Below are 26423 nucleotides of genomic sequence, written 5' to 3' on the forward strand. Positions count from 1 at the left end.
GTCACGCTAGAGATAACAGATAAATACAAATATCTGGGCGTGTGGATAAGCAATGGGACCGAGTATCTGAGGGAACACGAAATATACGTGACGACTAAAGGTAACAGGAATGCAGCAGTCATGAAAAATAGGGCACTGTGGAATTACAATAGGTATGATGTTGTGAGAGGAATATGGAAAGGGGTCATGGTTCCTGGGCTGACGTTCGGTAATGCGGTCTTGTGCATGAGATCACAAGTTCAAGCAAGATTAGAAATTAAGCAACGTGGAATAGGTAGGCTTGCTTTAGGAGCTCACGGGAATACACCAAATCAGGGAGTACAAGGTGATATGGGATGTACATCATTTGAGGGCAGGGAAGCTAGCAGCAAGATAAAATTTGAGAAACGATTGAGAGAAATGGGGGAAGAGCGTTGGGCTAGGAAGGTTTTCAGCTACTTGTACATGAAGAATGTCGATACAAAATGGAGGAAGCGAACCAGGAAGTTGACTGGTAAATACTTAGAAAACAGCAGGTGGCCAAACCAAAAAGAACTATCGGTTAAGAGGAAAGTGAAGGAAACGGAGACTGACATGTGGAGAATGGGCATGATTAAGAAGTCCGCACTAGAGATCTATCGAACTTTTAAGCAGGAAATTGCCAAGGAAAGGATCTATGATAATACTCGGGGTAGTTCTCTACTGTTTGAAGCCAGGACGGGAGTACTGCGAACCAAGACATATCGGGCCAAATACGAAAGGGTAGACACAGTATGCAGTGCGTGTGGAGAGGAAGAAGAAACTGCCGAACACTTGATAATGTTCTGTAAAGGGCTTCACCCTATAGTTCAGGATGATAGCGCAGAGTTTTTCAAAGCACTGGGGTTTAGGGACCGGGAGGGCAAAATAAACTTTAAGCGGGTAGACTTAACCAGAAGGAGGTTATCTGATGTGGCTAAAGTCAAGACACGAGTGAAAATTAAACTCTTCACTGCAAAGTACGAATCCTCAAACTCACTTTTTAAGGAAAAAATAATAAATATAGTTTTTGGTTCATTAGGTGTTACGGCTTGGTGGCGCTAGCCACCGCCCGATCTAAAGGGTACAGCCATATCCATTCATCCATCCATCCATACTAAAAGAGCCGCATGGTGCGTGCACGAACTGCCACGGCCGCTGGATCAAAGCGCTTTTATCCAGCGGCCGTGGAACTGCTATGCACTTCGGCTCCTCCATTGCGATTTCTTGATGCAGAATTTTTCGAACCTGCCGATCATTCATGTCTAGCACATGGCGCCATAGCCCTTGAAGTATTACACGCCCATCTACTGAATTTGAGCTCTATAAAAGCCCTTATGAGAATGGAATGGACTGAAAAAACTTTATTTCGGTCCTGCAGGAGCAGGGAAGCTGATGGAACACGCTTTTCTGGACAGAATAAGCACTTGTCTTGAGGAGAGCGAAATCTACCCAGATTCCATGTTGGGGTTTCGCACACGGCTCTCCACGCAAGACGTCATGCTGCAAATTAAGCAGCAGATTCTAGACAACGAATAGACCCGGGCGATCTTAAGATTAGACCTTAAAAAAGCCTTCGACAAAGCATCACATACGGCAATATTACATCAGATCTGCCAATTAGGCTTAGGATCGAGAGCGTATAACTATGTCAAGGACTTCCTAGCAGACAGAACGGCATCCATCGTAAAAGGGAGAACTGAGATCTGAGGAAAGGCTTATGGGCAGTGCTGGTGCCCCGCAGGGTTCGGTCATATCGCCAATGCTGTTTAATCTCATAATGATAGGACTCCTGGCGCGGCTGAACTCAATATACGGAATACATCATTCTATATATGCAGATGATATCACCATCTGGGCGTGTGAAGGTAGTGACGGAGAGATGGAGCAGAGACTACAGGAGGCCGTCACCACTATTGAGGAGTATCTTGAAGGTACTGGCCTCGAGTGCTCGCCAGATAAATCCGAACTCCTCCTCTATCACCCCACGCCTAAAGGCAGACTACCCAAGGGATACAACCGGGACCGTGCTTACGAAGAGATCCAAATTCACACCAAAAACGGCAGGACTATTCCTATAGTGCAACAAATCAGAGTCCTTGGACTCATCATCGAGTCTAAGGGTACAAACGGTGAAACCATCAAGAGGTTAGCAACCAAAGTCACCAACGCAATACGGCTGATCAAGAGTCACAAACAAACACCAGGCCATGAAAGAGGCTAACGTAATCAGGCTTATTTATTCATTCGCCATAAGTCAAATTATATACGTAGCGGCATATCTAAACTGGTATACAGCCGAAAAACTCAAAATCAACGCACTCATACGAAAGGCGTTCAAACAAGCTTTAGGCCTTCCAGATAGCACCAGCAACGAAAAACTGTCTCAATTGGGCTTACATAACACTTTAGAGGAGCTGATAGAAGCGCAACAGATTGCCCAGTTGGAAAGACTAGCCAGTACGCGCACAGGACGGTGTATCCTTGACAAGTTGGGGATAAACAACCATACGCAACAAGGAAGTAAAGGGTCGGTTCTAAAGGTGACCAGGGAAAAGATCCAGGTCCCCAATCTGCCCCAAAACATGCACCCCGAACTTAATCAGGGCAGAAGAGAAAGCCGCGCTAGAACTTTACTTAAGGCCTACGGCAGAGACAAGGAGGTGTTGTTCGTAGACGCAGCGGAGTACCCTAGTTACAAATCCTACGTTGCGGCAGTAATAAACACCGACCACAAATGCGTAAACGCGTGCTCCATACGCTGGGATCATTCAGAAATCGCGGAAGAGGTGGCTATTGCACAGGCCATAATTTTCCCAATGTGTAGGTATGTCATCAGCGACTCGCAGTGGGCAATCCGTAACTATGCACAAGGAAGAATATCTCCCGAGGCAGCCAACATACTCTTCCGCAAGGCAAATCTCATATTATCCGAGGAATTCGAAGAAAGGTATATGGTTCCCAGCCCACACCCCGTGTGCGTCCCTCATTCCCAACCTCAACGAGGAGGCTCACTGCGCAGCGCGAGGTCTCACTTACCGCACTCGCGATGGAGCTTCACATGAGGTACTGGGAGGAGAGGAGTGCTGGGAGAGGACAGAATGTTTAAGTTCTGCGGCATTATCCAATTCTACCAAAAGTCGAGGCGCAGATTTCCACCACCTAGCTCCACATTAGACAGATCTCAGGAGATTGATTGGAGGCGACTTCAAACTAGAACATTTCCCAACCCGAAGCACCTAAATTGCATCTACCCCGAACTATACCCAGATGACTCGTGTAAGCTATGTAGCATGAGACGCGCCACCCTAGAGCATATGTCATGGGAATGCACACAGATACAGGGCGCCAATGCAGTCTCCCCGAACAGCTTGGGGCGCGGTGGAGAGCCACGCTAATCAGCTCAGATTGGACAGATCAAATATGGGCCATCCAGCGAGCACGGGAGGCGGCTGAGAGACGGTCTCTCCACCGCTCCTGGCGCGGCTTAAGTGCCAACCACTGGCACGCGTATGCACGCGCCTACGCGTCAAAAGCGTCTAGTCGCGCCTGTGGAGGAAAAGGGCGCGCGAACTACTGGCACGCGTCGACCGCGTTCACGCCCACGCGTCCAAGGCTGATGCACAATGTTGCTTGATAGAACTCTCCAAGTTCAGCACAGAACGGCACGTTCTCAACTGGAGCGGGAATGTATGTTTTAGAGGGTATGAGAACACGTTAACAACTTGACAGTGCTTCAACCACCACAGTTTAGACTATTTTAGAAGTAATTGATATTTCAGTGCCCAAAGTAACTACAGCGGTATGCACCAGAAATCAACATCAGTGCGTGCGCCGCTCCCGCGAATGAACATTCGCGTCTAGCATACTGTACGTCTATCATAGGCGTGTGCAGGGTTCTCCTTAAGGAGGGGGGGGGAGGGGCAAAAGTTTGTCCCAGTGCCCCTCCCCAGGGCTGACTTAGCACCCCCTCCCTATTATGTTAATATATGGAGTTGACATTGAGCTCCCCCCCCCCCCTCCTCTGTGCGGTGAATGAGGCGTGGCTGCCCTCCTGATCAGGTTTACAAACCACCGGGTTTCTATACCTGCACTACCAAAGTTACTAACAATATCTTGCATATGCTGGTACCTTCAGTATATTTACCAACATATTTTATATCAGTCAACTTAATAATCACGCCTGCAACTTCATGATCTGACATAAATTTAAGCCAGTCATAAGCCTACAACTGAGGCCAGAGTAGCAGGCTTTCGGCTGATGTGCGTGTTCGAAATATCCTCTAATGCAACAAAGCACACCTGGTTCTTATTGATACAACTGATATTGGCCATAAGATAGGAACCAAATACTGCGTAGAATACCTTCGGGTATTTTCCATAGTCGAAATATGCTCTAATGCAACTAACTGTGCCTGACACTTCATGATGTGACAGATATCGGTCATAATATTGCAACTGACCCCTGTATGGAAGACTTCTGGGCGTTGTCTTTAGTCAAAGTATTCTCTAAAACGACAAATGACACCCAACTGTTCATGAAGTCACAGATATCGGTCATAATATTAGAACTGAAACCTTCATGCAAGACTTCTGGACGTTGTCTTTAGTCAAAGTATTCTCTAACACGACAAACGACACCCAACTATTCATGAAGTCACAAATATCGGTGATAATATTAGAACTGAAACCTTAATGCAAGACTTCTGTGCGTTGTCTTTAGTCAAAGTATTTTCTAAAATGACAAAGGACACCCAACTCTTCATGAAGTCACAGAAAGCGGTCATGAATATTGGAACTGAACCCTGTATGGAAGACTTCTGGACGTTGTCTTTAGTCAAAGTATTCTCTAAAACGACAGACGACACTCAACTGTTCATGAAGTCGCAGATATCGGCCATAATATTGGAGCTGAAGCCTGTATGGAAGACTTCTGGACGTTGTCTTTAGTCAAAGTATTCTCTAAAACGACAGACGACACCCAACTGTTCATGAAGTCACAGATAGCGGTCATAATATTGGAACTGAACCCTGTATGGAAGACTTCTGGACGTTGTCTTTAGTCAAAGTATTCTCTAAAACGACACCCAACTGTTCATGAAGTCACATATATCGGTCATATTAGAACTGAAACCTTAATGCAAGCCTTCTGGACGTTGTCTTTAGTCAAAGTATTCTCTAAAACGACAAATGACGCCCAACTCTTGATGAAGTCACAGATATCGGTCATAATACTGGAACTGAACCCTTCATGGAAGGCAGCCAAAATGTTCTCCAATGCAATAAAACACACCCGACACATCATGATGCAACAGATATTAGTGACCAGATTGGAACCGAGCACAGCGCGCAACACTTTCGGATGGTATATTTATTTATTTTCAAATACCGCTGCTCACTGTGAGGCTACTGCAAAAGTGGCGTACATATATACAAAATGAAAGGATTTAAACAGTAATATCACATTAAGTGTGCCAAGGTAAACAAATAACACTACCCTTGAGTGCACCCCTGTAATAAATGAGAGAAATAGGAGATTATTATAATACAAGTGCCTCCAAAAAGTCAGACACAGTGGTATTAGGAGTCAAACCAAGTAGATCAATCCAGTGTTTGATAACTTTATTTGAACGTGTTAGAGAGTTCTACAAATGACTTCTAAGCTGGGCGGTGATTGCGGATCAGTGCTGTGTTGAAGACTTCAGCACTTTGCTGATAGTTTAAATATCCTTAACATCTACAAAATGCATCTGACACTTCTTGATGAGACAGACATTGGTTTTGAGATTACAGCCAAGCACTGTGGCTTTCACTTGTCATCAATTGTCAAAATACCTAATAATGCAATAAAGCATGCAAAAAATTTTTGATGGGACAGATACCGATCAAAAGATTGCACCAGAACACCGTACAGAAGCTTTGGTAAGTTTTCCAACAGAACTAAACTGAATATGCTTAAGTGCATGCGTATATATAATCCAAGTTAATGCATATACTAAAAAAATGAACAGAAATGAAGGACTCTTTGGAAACATACAAATATTCAATGGTCGGAACCATCGAACATCTTCAGCTCATTACAGTCTGGAGGAACAGATAAATACATGCACAGCTTTGAAAGATCTCATAAGTCACATGAGGTACTTTTTGCATTTCTTCTATACAAAGTGCAGTACCATACTAGTGCACCTTCATTCATTCTGTGCATACACGTGGTGATCTTCTCTTCCAACAATAGTGTCATCGTGCAGCCGATTTCAAATCAGGTGCTTCTCACAAGGTTTTCAGTTATCTGTCCAGCTGTAAACAGAACGCGCGTTATGTTATAGTAAACTGTAAAATGACGGAGAAGCGCCATTGTATGCCTATAGCTATGAGTATCAGAATGAACTATAAATTAAGAATGTGTGTGTTAGAATGCCTCCAAACAACGTATGTGCTACTGAGCGTGGCAGAGAAGCAGAAGAAGCGAGAAGTGAAATAGCAGGAAATACCAGCAGCACTTAATCATGCAACTTTCGTTTTCGATCACCACAGCAACGCACGCTCGAGTTTGTGTCTTGTACGTGAATGGAAATGAGACCGCTGACAGCTCAATGTGTCAGCGTCGCTGGTACCCGACACGAAGTGACATCTCACTGCTACCAACCAGCACACGCTTGTTATTAGCTTGGCAACAGACGAAAACGATTAGCACCGAAGCCAACGAATGTTTCCGCGTCATACAATTCGCGAATACACTTATATAAGTACGTACGTTTTCACATCACGAAAATATCGCCCCGCCGCGGTGGTCTAGTGGCTAAGGTAATCGGCTGCTGACGCGCTGGTCGCGGGTTCGATTCCCGGCTGCGGCGGCTGCATTTCCGATGGAGGCGGAAATGTTGTAGGCCCGTGTATTCAGATTTGGGTGCACGTTAAAGAACCCCAGGTGGTCAAAATTTCCGGAGCCCTCCACTACGGCGTCTCTCATAATCAAATGGTGGTTTTGGGACGTTAAACCCCACAAATCAATCAATCACATCACGAAAATGTGTTGGCTAGTGCGAGGTTCGCTTTCAGCGATGATCAATACCGATGTTGAAAACAAACACAGTGCAGATAAAAACTCCTCCGTATGAACTACGCGATATTTCGGGCGTCGTATATGGTGTCTATGTTGCGACGGAAACTACCGTAGAGTTTTTTCAGCCGATGTGCCTGGCATGTGCTGGTTCATACGAACTAGATGGTAGAGGCCTGCGCTGGATGCAGATGACATCGATCTGAATAACCTCCGCGGTAGGCGAGGGCTCACGCTCAAACCTTCGAACCTCCGAAGTCTGTTTACACTCGTTTTTAGCACAGAAAGTCACAGATCAAAGCACAAGGACACCGACATGCTCCTTTCGCTCGGCCGACGATCGCACTCGGGACCGGCGCTAGCATAGCCGGCCGGCATTCGCTGGATTTGTCGGCGTCGCTCGAACTCGGCACGAAACCGCGTCACGCTGGTAGCACTCGCAGTCGTTCGTCGTTTCGTTGTCGTTCTAGATTACGAAGCGGTCATTCCGGAACGTTTGGAGTAGTTTTCATGCTTGCTTTTAGCACTCGGCTGTGCTTTCGAAGCGGCGGCCATTAAGCACAGCATTCGGAGTCATCGCGGCCTCTGGTTGGTTGGCGCCGCTGTACGCGTGGTGACGTAGCGTACGCGAGGCGAAATATCAAGGGTGCGACTGTTCTCACAACCACGGCCGGGCTCGGCGCATTTGTAATCTGCAGTAGGCTCAACGCATGGCAACCGCAGCGGCGCGCTATTGGTCACACTCTCGCATGGATGATGATGATGATGATTAAAGGCCTCCCCTTCGAATCGGGGTGACGGCATGCGCCATCTAGCCTACCTTAATAGTTCGAGTTTAAATTTTGTCCCTCAACTCGGATGTCTTTTTAATTTTGCCCTGCCGCTACTCTTGGCTGGGATGTTATTTTATCGACTTCTCTGCTTTTCCTCCACCAATACTCCAGTCGCTGCTTAGTAATACCTACTGCTGACCAGTTAATGCTTCCATCAACGCCACTGCGACGTGCACCTAGCAAACGTACCTCTGACAAAATACTCTTGTTCTCGGAGTGCGCCTTCAAGGAATCCCTAATGGCCCGTTCCTTTTAGTACAACTTGTACAAGATGCTCCATGCTCCAAAATCAGCTTGTACAAACACTTGTTTATTTTCACACTCATGCTAAACATTACCTAGTTATCAGAAGCGTATTTCTGCACAATAAATCACGAAATGACTGCAAATTTGTATGTACAAACGCCACACGAGTCTTCCGCGAGTGTACGCAGGTGCCGTATTTACGTACTGCCATCATTTTCTGCACTTTGCTGTTGATGTCCATGATGATGCCAATGCTTTTATTTTCAGACTTTCAAACTTTTACCTGCTAACGTTCACAATAATCTTTAAAATTATAAAACGTTTTATTTTATTACATAACTACTGTTCTTAATTTTGTGTAGGATTTCAAAAATGTATACGTAACATAAAAAAAGTTTGTTTTTTACACTTGCACAAGCTTTGGAGACAAAATGCGAGTCAAGATAAATTAACACAAAAACAACATGAGCGCCTTGAAACGGTGCGTTTGCAGTGCGTGGTTGCTTGTTTTACAGACCTCCGTGTTTCCTAATGTCTATGTCGCCTACAGCCATTGACAACTTGTGTTTTCTCGCTCGGCCACGACTAACGGCGAAAAGGCTCTAGCATTGATACAGACGTCCTGCGAAATAACAACTCAATCAGGTTACTGTAGTCAGGTCGTCTGCAGCTTAGTGGAGTATGTTTTCAGCCACTTTCACTGTCACTGCCCATCATATATTTCATGCGTGCATTTTGGTTCTGACTTAACATTTTTCTTCTAGATGCTTTGATGCTGCCATTTTTTTTCTTTTTTGCTGCTGCTTCTGCCATTTTTGCATTGTGGTTATGTAACTCTCTTTTTCTTATTGACTAACATTGTTTGCTCAACAAATTTTATTTTATGCATTCATTTTGTCAACTTCGTGTGTTGCCTCTATTAAGCTCTTTCTAGTTGGGAAGAATTTAGTTCGCTTCTTACCTCTGTGCACCATTGCTGCTACAGAAACCATTCCATTTCGTTCGTTCTCTCTATGTCGTTATAATTTCCATTTTCTAGTACATTTTACTATTTTTTAAGGGCTATCCTGGATTCACGCTAGTCGATCTCGGCAAATAGTTCTTGCCCTAATTTTACCTAAGTAGGCCAGTTTCTTAGTGGTTATAACAAATAACCTTTATCTTAGTCGGCATGGCTTCAGAAAAGGTTATTCATGTGACACTGAGTTATTTAGGTTCATGACTAATATTCACTTTATTCTAGACACAAACGATCGAAACAATTGCCCCCTCTTTAATTTCGCTGTGCGTTCGATACTCAAACTAATTACCATTTGATTTCTATATTGTCTGTCCTTTGTATTCCTTCATTACCACCATCTTGGCTACAAAAGCTTTCATTCTTGGTGGTCAGCTACATCTCGTCTAATGTTTTCGACATCACCTGCAGTGTTGCCCAAGGCAGTGTGCTAAGTCGGTTACTCTTTCTAATATACATTGAAGGGGCCCTGCAACACTTTTGAAATGGGTGTCACTGTTGGTCATGATGCCTCACAAATCACGTGCCAAAATATTTTTTAAAATATGCCGATTATAAGCGGAGTTCGAGTAATTTGCTGAATACTTCAAGCGGTTTCTCTTTTCGTACAAGCAAGTGCACTGAAGGCAACTTGGGTAGGGACACAAGGGGACAAAACGATGCACCCTTTTGTCAGCGCACGTCATGACCTTGAGCACTTTCCTTTTTTCTCAAAACGCATGGCTACTTTCAGGGAGAGCACAAGCGCTGGCACATAGGAGCAGTTGCAGTGGCCACAGTATTTGCATAGTCTATGATGCTCAAATCAGCCAATGGCTGTGGACTCGGGTATGACACAGTAATCCAGGTATAAGGCATCACCTGTAGAGAGACGAGGGAGCAATTACTGGCTGACTTTGAGAATTAATTGTGAATTTCAGACTGCATGCTGCGCTCTAATGTTTGGCTTATGTGATCAGCTGCGACTACCGATCAGCAGTGTTTTCAGACAATGCTAAAAAAAGTGTTGCAGGGTCCCTTTAAGGACGTACCCACCGACCTTTCATCCTTAATTTAGTTACATGACAACAAGTCTATCACCTATTGCAGTATTACTTTATGGGCTAGTTTTTCTTTCTCTTTTTTGATATAATTTTCTCTTTTTGATGATAATTTCATTTCTCAAATGACCTTAACCTGATGTTCAGGTAGAGTGCAACTCGGCAGAACTCACTCATTGTACGATTAAAAATACCATTATTTCAGCTGCCCCTTTATAGAAATAAATACCTTTGTGTTTGCCTTTCATCAGATTTATCCTATACCACGGCGTGTAGCAGCTATCTCAGCAAAAGCTTCTCAATCTGCAGGTTACCTCCACAGAAACTTGTGCAATGCATCTTCTAATGTATATGCAGTATTATATCTTATCTTTACCCACATTTAGAGTATGCTTCATCTACATGGTCACCATAACGAGATTATCTAGTTCATATGTTGGAAGCCATTACAAATAGGGCAGGCAGATTCACCTACAATAAAACATGACATTGAAATGACACCATAGAGTTTCCTAAATATACACTAGAGAGAACTCTGGCGATAGTGTCTATGGGAACTACCATGCATGGCGGATCAGTGAGCATGGAATGATGCGTAGTACACGGATTCGTCTAATCTTCATACTTCTGGATTCGTGTGGCTTGGAGCTGTCTTCTCACAAAAAAAAAATCAGCAAATATTCAGTGATGGCACTTCACCACCTTATTCTTCTAGGCTTACCATTTCAAATCAAGTCATGAAGTTCAAAAAAGTTTGTTCTTTTCTTTGAAACAAAACCGAAACCAGCAATAAATGAAGGCCAAGTGGGGTTCGCCACCCGCAAGTACGAAGAGTAGGCAAATCTGTGTACTACCCATCATTCCCAGGGTCGCTGAATGATCACAGTGCCAGAGTCCCCTCTAGTTAATTTTAATAAACTATGCATGACATGACCCAGCCACATCACTGCTCTTATATGTCTCTTTCACTGGTAGAGTATTGTGATGAATTTCAGTGCTGCTTTATCCTCCTGTGTACACGTCTTGGCACATTCACAGCACACTTAGTTTCATGTGCACTCATGGTTACACGCAGGCATTTAAGCCGTCATTACAACCTAGGCGATTGCATATTCAAATCACAGTCTTTTGAATCGTATTGCATCTAACTGTAATTGTAAAACTTTTAGTAGACTTTCAGTGATAATCCAATTTCATTACATGTTAGTATTGTGTAACATTGTTGCCCTTTGCCATTTGTAGTCTTTGTTTTACTGTTCTTTCCTTGTATTTTTTATCTCTCTTTCAGTTACTGATGTCCTCCTATCGGCGTGTAAGGTATTTTGAATGAATAAATAAACTGGCTCTTGGTCTTCTCACATTGAGGGCTACCCTCACCAGCCTATGATAATTACATTCTACCTTGCCCCTAACTTCTCTCATGTGCATTGCCTGGGTCCCAGGATTATATAAAATCTACGACTCCGTTTCTCTGTGAGGGCTTTCCATATTCTCTTCCTATTTATATAATTTCAGAAAAAGGTGCTTATTATGCAGAGTTCATTTCATTCTTCTAGCATGTATATTATTTCAGGGTGTGTGAATATTCATGTTTAGAATTAAAATTGAGTGCTTCGATTCAACTTTCAAATACAGGAAAATATCTAAAATGTCTAAACACAGGCTAATTGCACAACTCTGTTAGGGTGGTGTCCCTGAAACTAATGCGAAAGTCATTACAGTAGGCTTTAAAACTTTCACTGATACTCTGGTTTGAAAGCCAGCACATGTTTCCCTTCAATGAGATTATGCCATTCCTGCATGTCGTGGCTCCAGCAAAAAAAGGCAGGAAACATACTGGAAGACTGTTGTATTGCAAGCAAAAAAAAAGTCATCTTCTAGTCAAGAAACTGAAAATTACTTCACTGAGCTTGTGAATGAAAGAAAGGTTTGAAATACTGGAAGGAGTTTTGAACTGCACTTTATACAGGTATTACAAAAATTGCTTTCTGATGCGTTCGCATCTTCTGAGGTGGCCAGCAATCGCAGGTTTTTGGCTGCTGGAAACACCATGAGATCAGGACGAGAGCCTGAAGACTTGTAATGAGGCATGACTTTTGTTTCTTCATGACAATGTGTTCGACTGCAGTTTCTTACCGTGCTGTGTGCTCGAGGGCATGAGCGAATTTGATTTTCTTTTAATTGTCAATAAAACCTTTAGTATTCGATTTGATATTTTTGGCCACTATATGGCACTACTTGATCCAAGATGAAGTCCCAGTATCAACCCTAATGGTAATATTGTAGCTCATCACCTCACCTTTCTGTTTCCTATTTTCACACTGAAGTCTTTCATGACTATGGTGTACTGAGTATAGTTCTCTTGCATTGCATATTCAATAGACTTGCCTATTACTGCTTCTTCATAGTAAAGGCCAAACAGAGATATGCAATTCTTGAATGTTTCCGGCAATGTTTTTGTGAACTAGAAACCCCATGCCGCACTGTTTTATTGGAATGCCCTCTGTAGCAGTGTGCCCATTAGTGATGTATGTCTTTCCAGTTCTAATATCTCTAAGGTCAATTATATTCCACTCGAAGTTTTCCAAATCTTGAAATAACTCTGCTAATCTAACTGCACTTGAGATGGTCTTTGTGTTCAACATTGTGCAGGACAGATAACCACAGGTCAGTTAGAGCTATAGTATAGGTACCAAGGGATGAATGCCATAGGCAAGGATGGCAGCGGGTTGATAAAGTCACAAAATATGAAAGTTCACTCACATAAAGTGAAACCAGATCCCACAGAATAGGGTTAGTTGCATATTATTGGCAGAAGCCTTTGACCTAGAGTGCACATAAGATAACTCAAAAATGATGAATGGTGATGATTTGCTGGTATCTAATGCTAATATGGAGGGATACAACAGGAGGTATGAATTGTGTTAAAAAAAATGCCAGGTCTGCACAGAAGACGGAGCACAGTCACAGCAAGAACTAGAAGAGCGGCCTTTCAGAGCCTTTTAAAACGCTCATTGGGTAACTACTGCAAGCAAAGATGCATGATACCCACTAGGATACTAATAATAAAATTTCTTTGGTAGTAGGCCGACATTCACTATGCTATTTTTCATCATTTTCTGAGAAGCGTGTATCCGCTAAACACTTGCAAGGTATTTTGAGCCAATTGTTCATGCAGTGGCTGAGGACGATGAGGAATAATGGCTGAAGTGGGTATGTGCCACAATTATTAGGGGAACAAGAACAAACTTTTGTAATTGGTTGGAGTATTGGATTACCCACTCGTTACATTATTCGCATTGTGTGGCGACTGGTTGTTCTTTTGCTGTTTTAAAACGCTTTGTAAGTCATATTAACGCGATTGCTTTTTTGACATTAAGCCTGCCTAAGGCAAGTTTGCCAACAAGTCCCAAGCACCGGTGTGGCTCAGTGGTGCAATACCGGGCTGGCACCCAGCGGACCCGGGTTCGAGCCCCACTGTGTCATTGGTGCTAGGTTTAATTTCGAGCGATGTGGTTAAGGACACCGATGGCAGTGGCGGACAACTGCACGTGACCCGAGTTGTGATGACATAACAGCTTTTGCTGTAAAAAGTATTGAACTTTTCTGATAGCTCGCCAACTACCAGAAGGAGCGGGCTGCAGCTACTAATTCCACATAGTGGCAGGTTTCAAGCAAAACTGTCATTAGCCCTGTTACACTCTGACCTTTGGTTTGCACGCTACAGCCACTAAAGTGAGCACATAAACTAGCTTTTCTTTGAATTACTGCCCAAATGTCAAAGAGCTGGAAGAACAATGTGTGTGTGTGTGTGTGTGAAGTACAGCGAAAATTTGGGAAAACTTTCACATAAAGATTTGGTTGCTTCATCAAGCATACGGGGGAGCATTATAGGAGTTTTACTCGGTGCTACGAGTGGTTCAAGCATTCTGATAATGACATAATGTAGATCGATAACGATGCCAAGCCTGGACCACCTTGTACATAAACAGATAATGACCACGTTGAGAGTTCCTACAGTGATTTGAGGATATCCCTATTGACTGTTGGAGAAATTGCTGACGAAGTGGGTGTTAGAACAAATTAATGTCATGAAATTTCATTTTATTTATTCCAAACATAACCTACATTAACAGATGCAATTTCCAAACCATACAGAATGTCCTGGACAATACAAGAAGATACTTGCAGGCCATCAATGCGTTCCAAGAAGCTTTCCAAAAATATAAGAAACCATTGAAACACTGTATTGCCAGTAGAGGGGAATAGTTTAAGGGAAGCAATGCTTAAAATGTTGTACCCCGGTACCACAATCAGTGAAGGTGTTAGTGAAAAACATTATTTTTTTTAACACATTTCGTATATGCATGCAACTTGTGGGAGTCGTTTCAAGTTTCATGATTGCTTGTACACATGTGGGGATAAACAAAATGGCAGCTACCTTGGGTCAGAAAAACGAGTTGAATTTTCCCAATTTTCCGACGCACTTGGTTCAGAAAAATGTGACTTAGGCAAGGAGTTACAAGTGTGTGGCAAAATATGTGGTACTTGAAATAATACAGATGTTAATCTTGAAAATTATGCTTCTTCGATGATTGAAACCACGCCACTCAGGGGAATTGACTAAGACTCGAGCAGATGATTTGATCTTGAGTACCTGGATTCATACTAGAAATAATGGCATCTGGTAGAATGAACAGTTATTCTTAATTACTAAATTGTCCACTTTGATTAGACATCAAACAGAAAAACGCATGCAACAAATCTGTGTTTGGCAACGTAAGAAATACGTTCTACATAATGATTTTAAGGAGAAGCGAGGTCCAATACACACTGAAGAGGCATTATATGCGCTTTGTTGATGCTCTAGCTGATGAAAAAATTATGGATGAGCCATTTGTAATGGTTGGGAAGCTTTAATCACCCACTTGTTAAGTAACTTGCCATGTATGGCACCTTGTTGTCTTATTCTTCTAGCACACTATATAACCTGTGTTGATGGGATTCGTTACCTTATACGACACCTGATTTGGATATTTTTGAAAAGTAGCTTCAAGCACAAGCGTGGCCCTGTGGTAAAACACTTGACTGCCACGTGGATTTCCCAGATTAAAATCCCACACAATCTTAAACATTTCTTTCCTTATTGTGCATGCCAGCGGTAGACAGCTATGCAAAAAATATCAGCTGTTATCATCATCTCTTAACTTTTCCTTTAAAATCATGAGCAATTTATGAAGCATGAAATTCAAGTGATTGACGTAGGGATGTTTCCACAGAAATGTGTATATTCCTGTCAAAAAGTGCCAGTATGGGATTCCCAAATGATAGCAGCGCAATAGCATGCCAAGTTGCCACATTATTTCATGGTTCATTTTTTAAAGGAGGTAATATGAATCTTGTAAACACTTTTGATGGCTTCATGCTTTGTTTTCTTCATTTGTTTTCATTAGTACCATTATTAATGCAATATTGGAAGTGCTAGTTGCATGCCCTCCTCACAAATTTGTAACTCGTAAGGTAGAAGCTTTTGAGGGTTTTGATTGTTTGTTATGAGTACTGTCAACTATCAGAAATACGCACAGTTGTGATTGTTGCTACCCTGTTACATAAATCCATGACTTGAAACAATGCACAAAACAAGGTAGTGCTAAGAAGTTGAAGTTCATTAGCATAAAGTGCCCTCCTTCGTAGAGCATATTAGGCCGACCCAAACGAGAGGGATGATACTGCAGGTGACAAGAAAAGACATTGATGCCAGTACAAGATCTGATGCACTTTACATCTAAATGAAGTGCATACACATGTAGCGAGTGCTTTGATAAATCTTGTGCTACATTATTTCAAGTGTTCTGAATTGGGAATTGTGGTTCACTATGCATATACTATGATTTGTGAGGATGGTGATTTGGGCTAGTTGGTATGGTAGCATGACAATTGATGGTAGCGCAAACAAAGGACACCAACAAAAGAAGCCACATTCAAGACATCACAGTGCTATGCGTTGTCTTAAATATGCCTTCTTTTACCGATGTCTTTTGTCTGAAATGATGAGAAAACACTAACAATGAACAGGCTAGTGTAGTGAAAGATATAGCAATGTTTATCACAAGGCTGTAGTTTCCTTCGACTAACTGTTAAAGCCAACACGGTATCAATTGTAAGAGTACAATAAAATGAGATTGTTTTTCGTTGACTGGAGCTCTTTCGAAAGTTAAAAAAATAATCAAGAACTGCACATGAGAAACAGAGGTGGTTAAACACGAAGAAAAAAAAATACAGAAAAGAACTCGGGAAGGAAAATTAAGGATATTTCACACATTGTGGAAATCTGTTTCTTCCAAAGTAGTCTATAATGATTATGCCCATGATGCAATATTTGGCATTGAGCCAAGTGTCATTGCATGAATGAATGTGTTTTGATAAATCTAGCAGTTTCGTGCTCATCAAGGACTTACCAAAAACGTTAACTACACAGGAGTTCAGAGGGTAACTTATGGTCTGAAACGTCGGCACTAATCTTACAGCACAGCTGCCAGTTTCATCACAACAAAGTGCATGCTATGGTACGACAATGTGAAGATTGTTCATTAGCATATTCCTACGTGGTCGAGCAACACTTGAATGTAGCTTGCCGAGTCATATGAAATGTTTATTATGACTTACAAAAGTGGAGGCCACCCTGGAGCCACAATTGGCATTAACCCAACATGACAGCTATATTTTAAGTACACATATGTCAAGTTTACTACCTTTTAATCAGACTACAGTGCCGGCCCTACAGCCATAGTTAACATTACACTGATATAATGCCCGTATAGAATCTTTTTTCAATAAGCTGTGTCAAGACATGCCGTGGCTCTGTGGTAAAATACTTGACTGCTGTGCAGAATTACCGATTGTTATTCTTTGTATTATTTTGGTCAATGCTGCCAGTGCCAGATTTTATTTAAATTGCTCACATTTAAATTGCATAACCATACAGTTACATGTCATAACCATACATGTCATAACCATACAGTCATGTTCGTCATATTGTCATTCTCTGCTGTGCCTTTTTCAGTTCATACCAAGTTAAGGAGGTGAGCTCGATAACAGCCAGATGCAGGCCTCTAGATAGATATAAATGCTCAAAGTGCCTTTGTTCCTTAAAGAAGTGCTTTGCTTTTAAAAGGCTTTTTAACATAAAAATAAAAGCTGCTCAAGCATGCCACTGACTTACCCAAGGTGAGAAAAAAGCAATCAAACATCTGAGAGACTGGAAGATGCATTGAGTGAGTTACTAAAAGCACAGGTTTTGTATATGAAGAAATATCTGTTTGTGGCACACTGTTTTGCTTATTGTCAATGATATTTACTGTTTGAAGTGAATAAATATGCACCATATGTAAAGAAATAGCCAGTTACAAGTGAAAGTATTTATTTTAATTACATCTGCTATTTTCATCAGTGTTAGCTTCCTTTCTGCTCTATTTCTCCCAACCGGCTCATAAAATCTTCAACATTGTTAGGCATATCACTGGTACAAGATTATTGGTTGCACTGGGCACCCCGTGCTGAACCGCCATTATCTAGGTCTTCCTACTCCAAAAGTGTGCGTGTGTGTGCCTTCTTTGTGTCTTCATTTTTAGTGCGACTAGGAGTACGCATTCCACTTGTGCGTACTCCTAGTCACCAAAATTAATGCATAAGTTATGAAGCATCAGAGGCAATAGAAAACAGCCACAATACGGTTTGTAGCTTAAGACAAACACGCAGGCATATTGTTTCCTTTAAGCTGCCAAAACTGTTTTCTATTAGGACGCTTATTGCTGAAAACCACTTGCTAAAACCAATGGGGCGCAGTTCGCAAAACCGCACAATCTTCAAAAGTCTGAGTAAGAAGGAACATAGAAGGATGCCCAGCATATCCTGAAGCAAATGGCTAAGCTGTGCTTACATAGTTTTGAAAGTTTTATTAAAAGTGACGTTATTTTGAATATTATAGCATAAAGATTTTTGCTTAATCTTCTAATACAGATGTTGAAGAATTGTCTTATGGCTACAAATTGCTTAAAATTTAAAGCTTTCGGTGGAAGGAGTTTCAGTTCATGCATGCACTTTATGCATACATGCAGTAATACACTTTTAGTACAAAACTTTCTGGGGCACAAATTGTTTTTGAAAAAGAATACTTGCGCACCTACCATCCTTAATTCACTGGACAGTCGTTCTGTCAGATAGACTCATGGCGAGGAGAATGTCGGCCATCCTGAGAAGGATCCTTTGAAAGGAGCTCTTCAAGCGGCATGCCGCCTCTCTCGCGCTTGTTTTATTGGCTTCACACCAGCGCACACATAAGAAAAGTTAATTCCTAGAGAAGAAAAGAACGCTGGCCTGGATTATGACGCCGGGCGTTTATTACAAAAAAAAAAGTGCACGGCAAGAGAGCGCAAGCGCGTTACCTAGACGTAGCTTGATCTCACAAGATAAATGCGAGTTTCTGCAGATCGCGCGGGCACTCGCATGCGGTAGCTTGTTGACGAGCACGTATGCGAAACACAAGTGCTCACGACAGACAGAAGTTTGCCTGCGGAAGGCGCCCACAACACAGTATTGCTTATTAATGTTCCTACAATACTTCCACTTTGTGATGTGCGGTACCTCGTCGTTCCTCGATGAAGTTTAAACGCGCTTACACATCTCGACGGGCAGGCGGACCATAAGCCCTAATGTTCGGTGGTACAGTACCTTAGTAGCATCACAGTCAAACTACACTTGCAACTCTTTCCGAACTGCTCCAACCAGAAACAAAGGTGCACGGAGCGTCGTGTTTCCCATATTGGCTTCCTTGAAGTGGCGACAACGCGCAGGCGCCGAACATGCCGCACGTAAAAATGCGCAGTCGGCGCGCACTGAGGCCGGCCCAAACTGGTAGGTACCGGGCCGGCTGAGGCCGGCGTGTTTCGCGGGCGCAACAGGGCGGCGGCGCAACCTGGCAACGAGAGTACGGCGCGGAGGCCGTTGCTAGGCGCACGTCGCGGCGGCGTCTCTGCGAGAGTGTGACCAATAGGGCGCCGCTTCGGTTGCCATGCGTTGAGCCTACTGCAGATTACAAATGCGCGGCCGGGCTAGAGAGCGAGCGGCGCGCGCGCTTTCATACGGCCTCCGCAGTGGGTGGTGGTGGTAGTGGTTAGAAGATGAGAAAAGGCACCTAATTTCTGCAACCCGGTCGGGAGCACGGCGCAGTGCCTGCGGGGAAGGGAAAAAGGGAGAAAAATGGAAAGAAGAGGAAAGATTAATTGAGCAGTGGAGCGGTCGTCATCAACAGAAGCAGCAGTTCAGAAGCAAAGGTAGGGGTGGCAAGGGCCCCATCCTCAGCGGTAGGCCACGATTCCCGTCTCGTCCAGGAACTCCACCAGGCTCCGGAGTGCTGGTAGATGGGGACGAGATGGGAACAGTAGGTGCTCTAGGGTGGTGGCAGGAAGGCCATGTCTCCGGTAGGCTGTGGTGACCCTCGAGCGTTCCTGGGCCAAGGCAGGGCAGGCACAGAGGAGGTGCTCGAGGGTCTCGGGGTCGCCGCAGCGGCTGCAGGCTGGGGAGGCGCTGCATCCCTTGATATAGCGTCGGGCCGCAGTCCACACGCATCCGGTTCGCAGCCGCAGCAGGTTGGCTCGTTCTCTCCTGGTTAGGCCTGCCTCAGGAAGACGCCTGGGTCCCCGCCCATTGGCCACCCTCTGGTCTGGGTGGACTGAGGCGAGGAGCTTCTTGATACGGGCCTGCGAGTAGTCTCTCACCGCCACGGTTTGGGTGATGGGGGTTCCCAGCTGATGTGCTGCCTTGGCCAGCGTGTCCGCCTCCTCGTTGCCAGCTATGCCCACGTGAGAGGGCAGCCAGTGGAAGGAGACTGACGTCCCGGCTGCTGCTAGGGCCCGATACTTGGTTGCCAGGAGACTCCCCGTGAGCCCGGCACGGCGATGGTTGGCCAGTGTCTGCAGGGCTGCCTTGCTGTCGCAAAGGACTGCGACCGGTTGAGCGGGAACGTCCTCGGCCAGCAGGTCCGCCACCAGGTGTAGCCCTGCCAGCTCCGCAGCCGTCGAGCTCGCCGGGAAGGGCAGTCGGCACTGCCTGCTGATGGCCCGGGATGGGATGACGCAGGCGGCCGCCGCTGAACCGTCTGGCATGACGGATCCGTCGGTGAAGACCTGGAGCCGCCCTGCCAGTTGCTGCTGGAGCTTGGAGACGGCGACCTGTTGCAGTGCTGCAGCAGGTGTTCGGCGCTTGGTTACCCCGTCCAGGTGCAGGTGCACCTCAGGCGGCTGGTGGTGGGGTGGTGGAGGGGCCACCGGGACTGGCGGGTCCGGGACCATCTGGTGGTAGAGTGCACAGAGACCACCCATCCGTGACCTCGGCTGGCTGCGAAGTCGCTCCAGGAGGGTTCTGCCGTCGGCGGCACGGTGTAGGCGGTCTACGTGCCCCAGAGCACGCTGGAGCATGTGCAGAGACAGGGGCCACTCTCCTGCCTCGGCCAGGGTCGCTGCCACGGGGGAGTACCTGGGGAGCCCCAGGACGGCCCTCACTGCTCTCCTGTGATGTCCCTCCAGGTCCAGCCTCCTGGCAGGCGTCAGGTCCACCAGTGGAAAGGCGTATAGCAGGACTGAGGACGCTGAAGCCTGGTTGAGTCGAAGCGCCAGCTTGGTCGAGCAGCCATGTCCACGCTGCTGCAGCTTGCTGATGGCTCCCTGGACTCGCCGTACTTGTGTGCAGGCGACCTTGGCAGCTGGGACCCAGGTGAGACGGTGGTCGATGGTGAGCCCCAGGTACTTCACTGTCAGCTTCCAAGGCAGGTTGCGGTTGCCCACTCTCAGCTGCTTCACGTAGCGTCGTGCTGCGGCCAGCGGGTGGATCAGCAGGGCCTCGGTCTTGGTTGCGGAGACCTTGAGTCCGATGCCACTCAGGAAGGCGGACACCGCATCCAGGGCCGCCTGCAGTGACGTCCTGATGGCTGGAATGGACCGCCTCGGTCCCCGGGCCCAGAGTGCCACGTCGTCGGCGTAAACAGAGCAGCGGGCCGCGAACCTGGTGCCTGTCGGAAGAGAAGCGGGGAGTCCAGCCATCGCCAGGTTGAACAGGAAGGGGCTCAGCACGGAGCCCTGTGGTACACCTGCGGTGATGTCTCTGGGTTTGCTGGTCTCCTTGCCAACTCGAACCCGGAAGGTCCTGCCGGTCAGGAAGGCAGTCACGAAGCTGCGGAGGCACCCGTGAACGCCAAGTCGGTCCAGAGACGTCTCGACGACCTCGTGTGGGAGACTGTCAAAGGCACTCTCCACGTCTAGCAGGAGCAGCATGACCACGTCACCACAGCTCTTGGCATCCTCAAGGGTGGCGACGACGTCGGAAATGGAATCAGCTGTGCACCAGTGGCGCCTGAAGCCAGTCAGTTGTTCCGGGAAGAACTCGAGTTGGCCAGCAATCCACTCAAGTCGCTCCAAGGCCACCTTCTCCAGCACCTTGCAGGGAGCCGAGGTGAGAGAGACTGGCCTGTACGAGGAGAGTGCCATGGCTTTCTTCCGGGGCTTCAGGATCGGGGCGACGACCGCAGTGCGCCATGACTCCGGTAGGTTCCACTGCTCCAGACGACGTTGTAGTACTCGAGCAGGTGCTGGCAGCCAGCTCCGTCCAGGTTACGGAGCATCTGGAAGGTGACACCATCAGCTCCCGGGGCACTTCGTCTTTTCGATCCTGCAAGGGCAGCCTCCAACTCGTGTTTCCTGATGGGTTCGCAGCACAGCTCTTGTACTTCTGCAGCTGTCCACCCAGGATGGTGGCAAGTGTCAGGATACTGCAGCGCAGCAAGGGGAGATGCAGCAGGCAGCTGGGCAATGTCCCTCGCAGAAAACTGGTCGGCCAGCTGTTCTGCCAGGTCCGCTGCCTGGATGGAAAGGTGGACGGCCAGGGACATCACTTGGTTGAACGGCCGTGGCACCATCAGCAGGCACTTCAGCAGGCGCCAGGCCTTGGTGCCATCCCGTGATCGGTCGATGGAGGCGCAGACGCCCACCCAGCCCTGCTTCCTGCGCGCTCGGGCGTGGCGTCTGCAGGCGGCGTCGACCTTCCGGAACGCTGTCCAGAGCTCTGGTTGTCTCTTCTTCAGAGCCTGACGTTCTGCCCGCCTCCGTGCTGCTCTCAAGGCTAGGTGCCGGATGTCTGGAACAGGCTGCCCTTGCTGCGCCTTAACAGCGACAGTTGCAGTCCGGGCACTGTCAGCCACCAGCTGCATGAGGTCCTTGTCACCGGTGTCCTGCCTGAGCAGCTGCCGGTATACCCGCCAGTCTACCACCCGGTACTCTCGATCCCTGGGGGCCTTGCCTCGGTAAGGGGTGAGAAGGATGGGCAGGTGGTCCGAACCCCAGGTGTCCGGGAACGGTGTCCAGGCGTACCGGCAACCCTCCGTAGCCACGCTGAGGTCTATGGCTGTGGTGGTGCTGTTTGCTCCGCGACGCAGGTAGGTGACGGCCCCCGTGTTCAGGATCACCAGGCCCAGCTGCAAGAGGACGTCTCGCACCTCTCGCCCTCGTACATCGGTCCTGCGGCCGCCCCAAGCTGGATGGTGAGCGTTGACGTCTCCACACAGCAGGAAGTCCTTCCCTAGTTGGTGCGCAAGCTGCCGAAGACACCCGGGGTCCCAAGGTTCCTTTGGTCTGATGTAGACGCTGGCCACCGCAGTGTCAACACCGTCGAGGCGGACCTGGACGGCGCAGCACTCGAAGGGCCCTCCGGCCAGGTCGGCCACGAATACCTCCACCTGCAGCAGGTCCCGCTTGACGTAGATGGCACAGCGGGAAGGTCCTTGTGGGTGGTTGTCGTCCAGGCAAGGGGCAGCACTGCAGTCGGTCAGGGTGCAGCTCGTCCGGCTGCTGTAGCCGACGTAGCCTGGAAGTCGGAGCTGCTCTGCCTGGGCGTAGACCTCCTGGAGTGCAAGGACGTCATAGTCGTTGTGGGGCAGGTGTTGTGCGAGGTCGTCTCTCCGTGGTCCCAGCCAGTGGGCGTTCCACTGGAGGACGCTCGGGCGTCGGGGCTGACGTTACCTGGTGGGAGGACTAGCCATGCTGGTTGTTCTGTTGCCAAGCCGCTGCCTGCAGGCAGATGGCACGAAGCGGGTGCTCTTGTGGAAGCAAGGCAGCGACTGCCTGCAAGGAGAGCAGAAGGGGGCCCAGAAGTTGTTCCACTAGAAGTGTCGGGGCAGAGGTCTCAGCAGTCTGGGCCCTGGGAGTGGCGGTTGCGGGTGTGCAGACTTGAGCAGGAGGTCGGTCAACAGGAGCAGCTGGGGTTGCAGGCTCAGCTGGAGTGTTGGTTGCAACTGCAGGGGTTGGCCGGCGGAGGTTGCTTGGTGCTGGGGTTGGTCTGGCTGATGCCGCGTGGCCCTTCACTGCACTGGCATAGGACCGAACCTCCCTTGTCTCTTCCCTCACAACTGCCGCGACTGCTCGTCTGGAGAGGGCTGTGGCCGAAGAGGCCATGATGGTAGCCACTCGTCTCTGCTCCTGCCCGCGAGGACAGTCTGGTGTGTCAGCACGATGAGGGCCCCCGCAGTTCACACAACGGAGATGCTGGCAGTCCGACTCTCCTGGGTGAGACCGGCCGCAACGGATGCAGCTGTCTGGCCAGTTGCAGGTCTCCCTCACGTGGCCGTACCGGCCACACTGCCTACACTGGAGTGGCCGTAGTCTGGCTGGTCGGACTGGGAAGCGTACTCGGAACAGTGTCACGTGGTCTGGGGGAACTGGGCCCTCGAAGCGCAGCGTGACGGTTCGGCCTTCTCTAGATGCCGAAAGGACCCGTACAGCCGACTGGAGTCCGGACAGCAAGTTCTCGTCAGCAGCGTCGCCGTCCACACCGTGGAGGAATCCCATACTGGTTCGGCGGTCTGCAGGCTGTCTGGCGGTCACTGGTATGCCCTTGAGCTCTGTGAGGGCCAAGAGCTTGACAAGGCATTCCTGGGAACTCACGTCCACTGCTACCACGTTGCGGTGTTGGTTCACCCGGATCGCAGCGACTCCCGGGTGCAGCGAGAGTGCCTGGGCTATGGTCAGTCTGGGGCAGTTCCGGAACGAGCCTCCAGCAGAAGCAGGCCGGTAGAGCACTGTCCCCTTCACCGCAGGGTCTACAGGAAGGGCTGCTGATGTCAGGTTCCTGGTACGACGAAGGGCAGCCTTAGAGCGAACTGTCTGGAATCCCTCATGGTCAACTGTCTCAGTGGTAGGGGCAGCTGCACGTCTGAGGGCAGTAAGGGGCGTGGGGGATGGCCCCGTGGTTGTGGTCTGCTTGCACTGGCTCCCAGAAGAGGGTGGGGAAACCGCTGCACTCTGCAAGGCTGGTACAGTCCTCCTCCTACGCCGATTCCTGTTCCTCTTCCTCCGAGGTTTCCCAGTGGTGTTGGCACTTGTGGCATCCTTCAGGAAAGCCGCGGCAGGGTGAGGGGACACGGTCTCGTGGTGAAGTGCTTCGTCCATTTCTTCAGGAGCATCAATGGCAGGTACGCCTGGAGGGCCCGTGGCCACAGTAGAGGGGTCCACTTGGATCACCGAGGCCACCCCAGTCGTAGTGCTGCTTGCAGAACTGTCGATAGAATCCTCGGTGTGTTGGGAGGCATAGAACAGCCGAGAATCCGAGCTGTCGGCACTGCTGTTACTCTCTCCTTGAGGATTGCCTTGGGCCAGCTTGCGCCGTGTGTCCGCTTCATCATCGCTGCTATCCTGAGGGCGGGGACGCTTCCGTGACGCGGACATGTCCATCTCCTCTTCAGCAGCAGGGGCACTGGTGCACATGGAGTCTCCGCGCGAGGCCTGCGACAAACGTCGAACAGCGTCTGCGGCAGCAGTCTTCCATGCCATGACCATGTTGTCTCTGGACTCCTGTAGAGTCCAAGATTGCAGGCTTTCCAGCTGGACGAATGGAATGCCACCAAAACTTGCGCCACGTTTGTGCCTGGGGTTTCGCACAGGTCGGGCCGGCAGTGCTCCTGGCGGCGGCATCATAGCTTGCGCTAGTGCCTTCGCATCCTCGGAAGGTCGGTACCTATCCCGGTCGTCCATGATCGTGCAAGGGAGCCGACTGAGGTCTGTCGGTTGTGCACGCACTCACCCGCAAACACTCACACACTTTCACTTACACCACTAGTTGGCAGAGTTCTAAAAGGAAACACTTCTCGGCAGAGCCGGTGGTTATTGTGAGGGGAAAAGCACTGGTTAGTCACTGAAATCACTACACGTAATGTAGTGCACTAAAAAAAAAAAAAACGAGCACGCTACTATACACGCTGCCCAGAGGCAAAAAACACGCACTTGAGTGGAAGGCAAGAACGCAAACAAGCACACACACAAGGGCTAAAAACGAGTCAAGTAAACGCTGGCACAAGGTACACTTGCTAGGAGTAGTCAAACACCAACGGTACTCACACTAAAAGTAGCCGAGAGGCACAAGAACACACTCCCGATAAGTAAAAAGCGCCCTGTAAAACACGAAGAAGGCTAGGCTGAAAGAAAACAGCGCACGGGGTCCTGAAAAGAAAGCGCACACGCCCACCTGAAGAAAAAGATAACGCTAGGCACAAAGCACACTCGCGATACCTGATCAAAAACCCGCCTTACTTGTGCTATCAGTAGCTCGAGAACACGCGCTGAAAGTAAACAAGCCTTAGCAGTGCGCGCGCTACGTCACTAGAAACACAAGAACAGGGCACGCGGGTTAAATGCAACTAGCAGCTAGTGACTGTTAAAGAGCCTGAAAAGAAAAGTCAAGCTCGTTCCTAAAGATTGCTAGCGTTCCTAAAAACAGACACTCGCGTTTCTGCAAAAAAAAACGAAGTCTGAAAAGAAAGTAAGACCGCACGTGTTCGAGACCGCTGTCGTCACACGCGGTGCGATGAGCCGCGCTAGTCGCTACACTCACTAGTCGAGCACAAGCAACCGCAACAGTAATAAAGAATCACTCACCAACCAGTCGATGCAGGCTAGAAGGCAGTGGCCGAAATTCTATGTCGGTTATCTAGAGAAAAGGCACAGGGCACACGCGTTGAACCACGGGCACGGCGGTGCTTGCGGCGCGCGCGAGTACGGACAGCGTACTCGCACGAAGCACCGGTGAAGCGACCGCACTCCTCGGTGGACTACGCACGCCCGGCGCGAAGCACGAGTCACGAAACCAACAGCTGAGGAGCGCGCGTAAACACGACCTTCCCCTTCAGC

The 26423-nt window shown here is 47.7% G+C and overlaps 1 protein-coding gene across 1 annotated transcript in view; it reads right to left on the reverse strand.

The window, feature by feature from the left end:
• Positions 1-26423, reverse strand: part of LOC119166661 (tigger transposable element-derived protein 6) — a 49184-nt gene extending 22761 nt beyond the window's left edge. The window contains exon 1 of the transcript XR_012888778.1: positions 26172-26423. The gene's annotated coding sequence lies outside the window, so the exon portion shown is untranslated. The remainder of the gene's footprint in view (positions 1-26171) is intronic.

Source organism: Rhipicephalus microplus, unplaced genomic scaffold (genome assembly GCF_043290135.1).
Source record: "Rhipicephalus microplus isolate Deutch F79 unplaced genomic scaffold, USDA_Rmic scaffold_16, whole genome shotgun sequence".
Classification (NCBI taxonomy): Eukaryota; Metazoa; Arthropoda; class Arachnida; order Ixodida; family Ixodidae; genus Rhipicephalus; species Rhipicephalus microplus.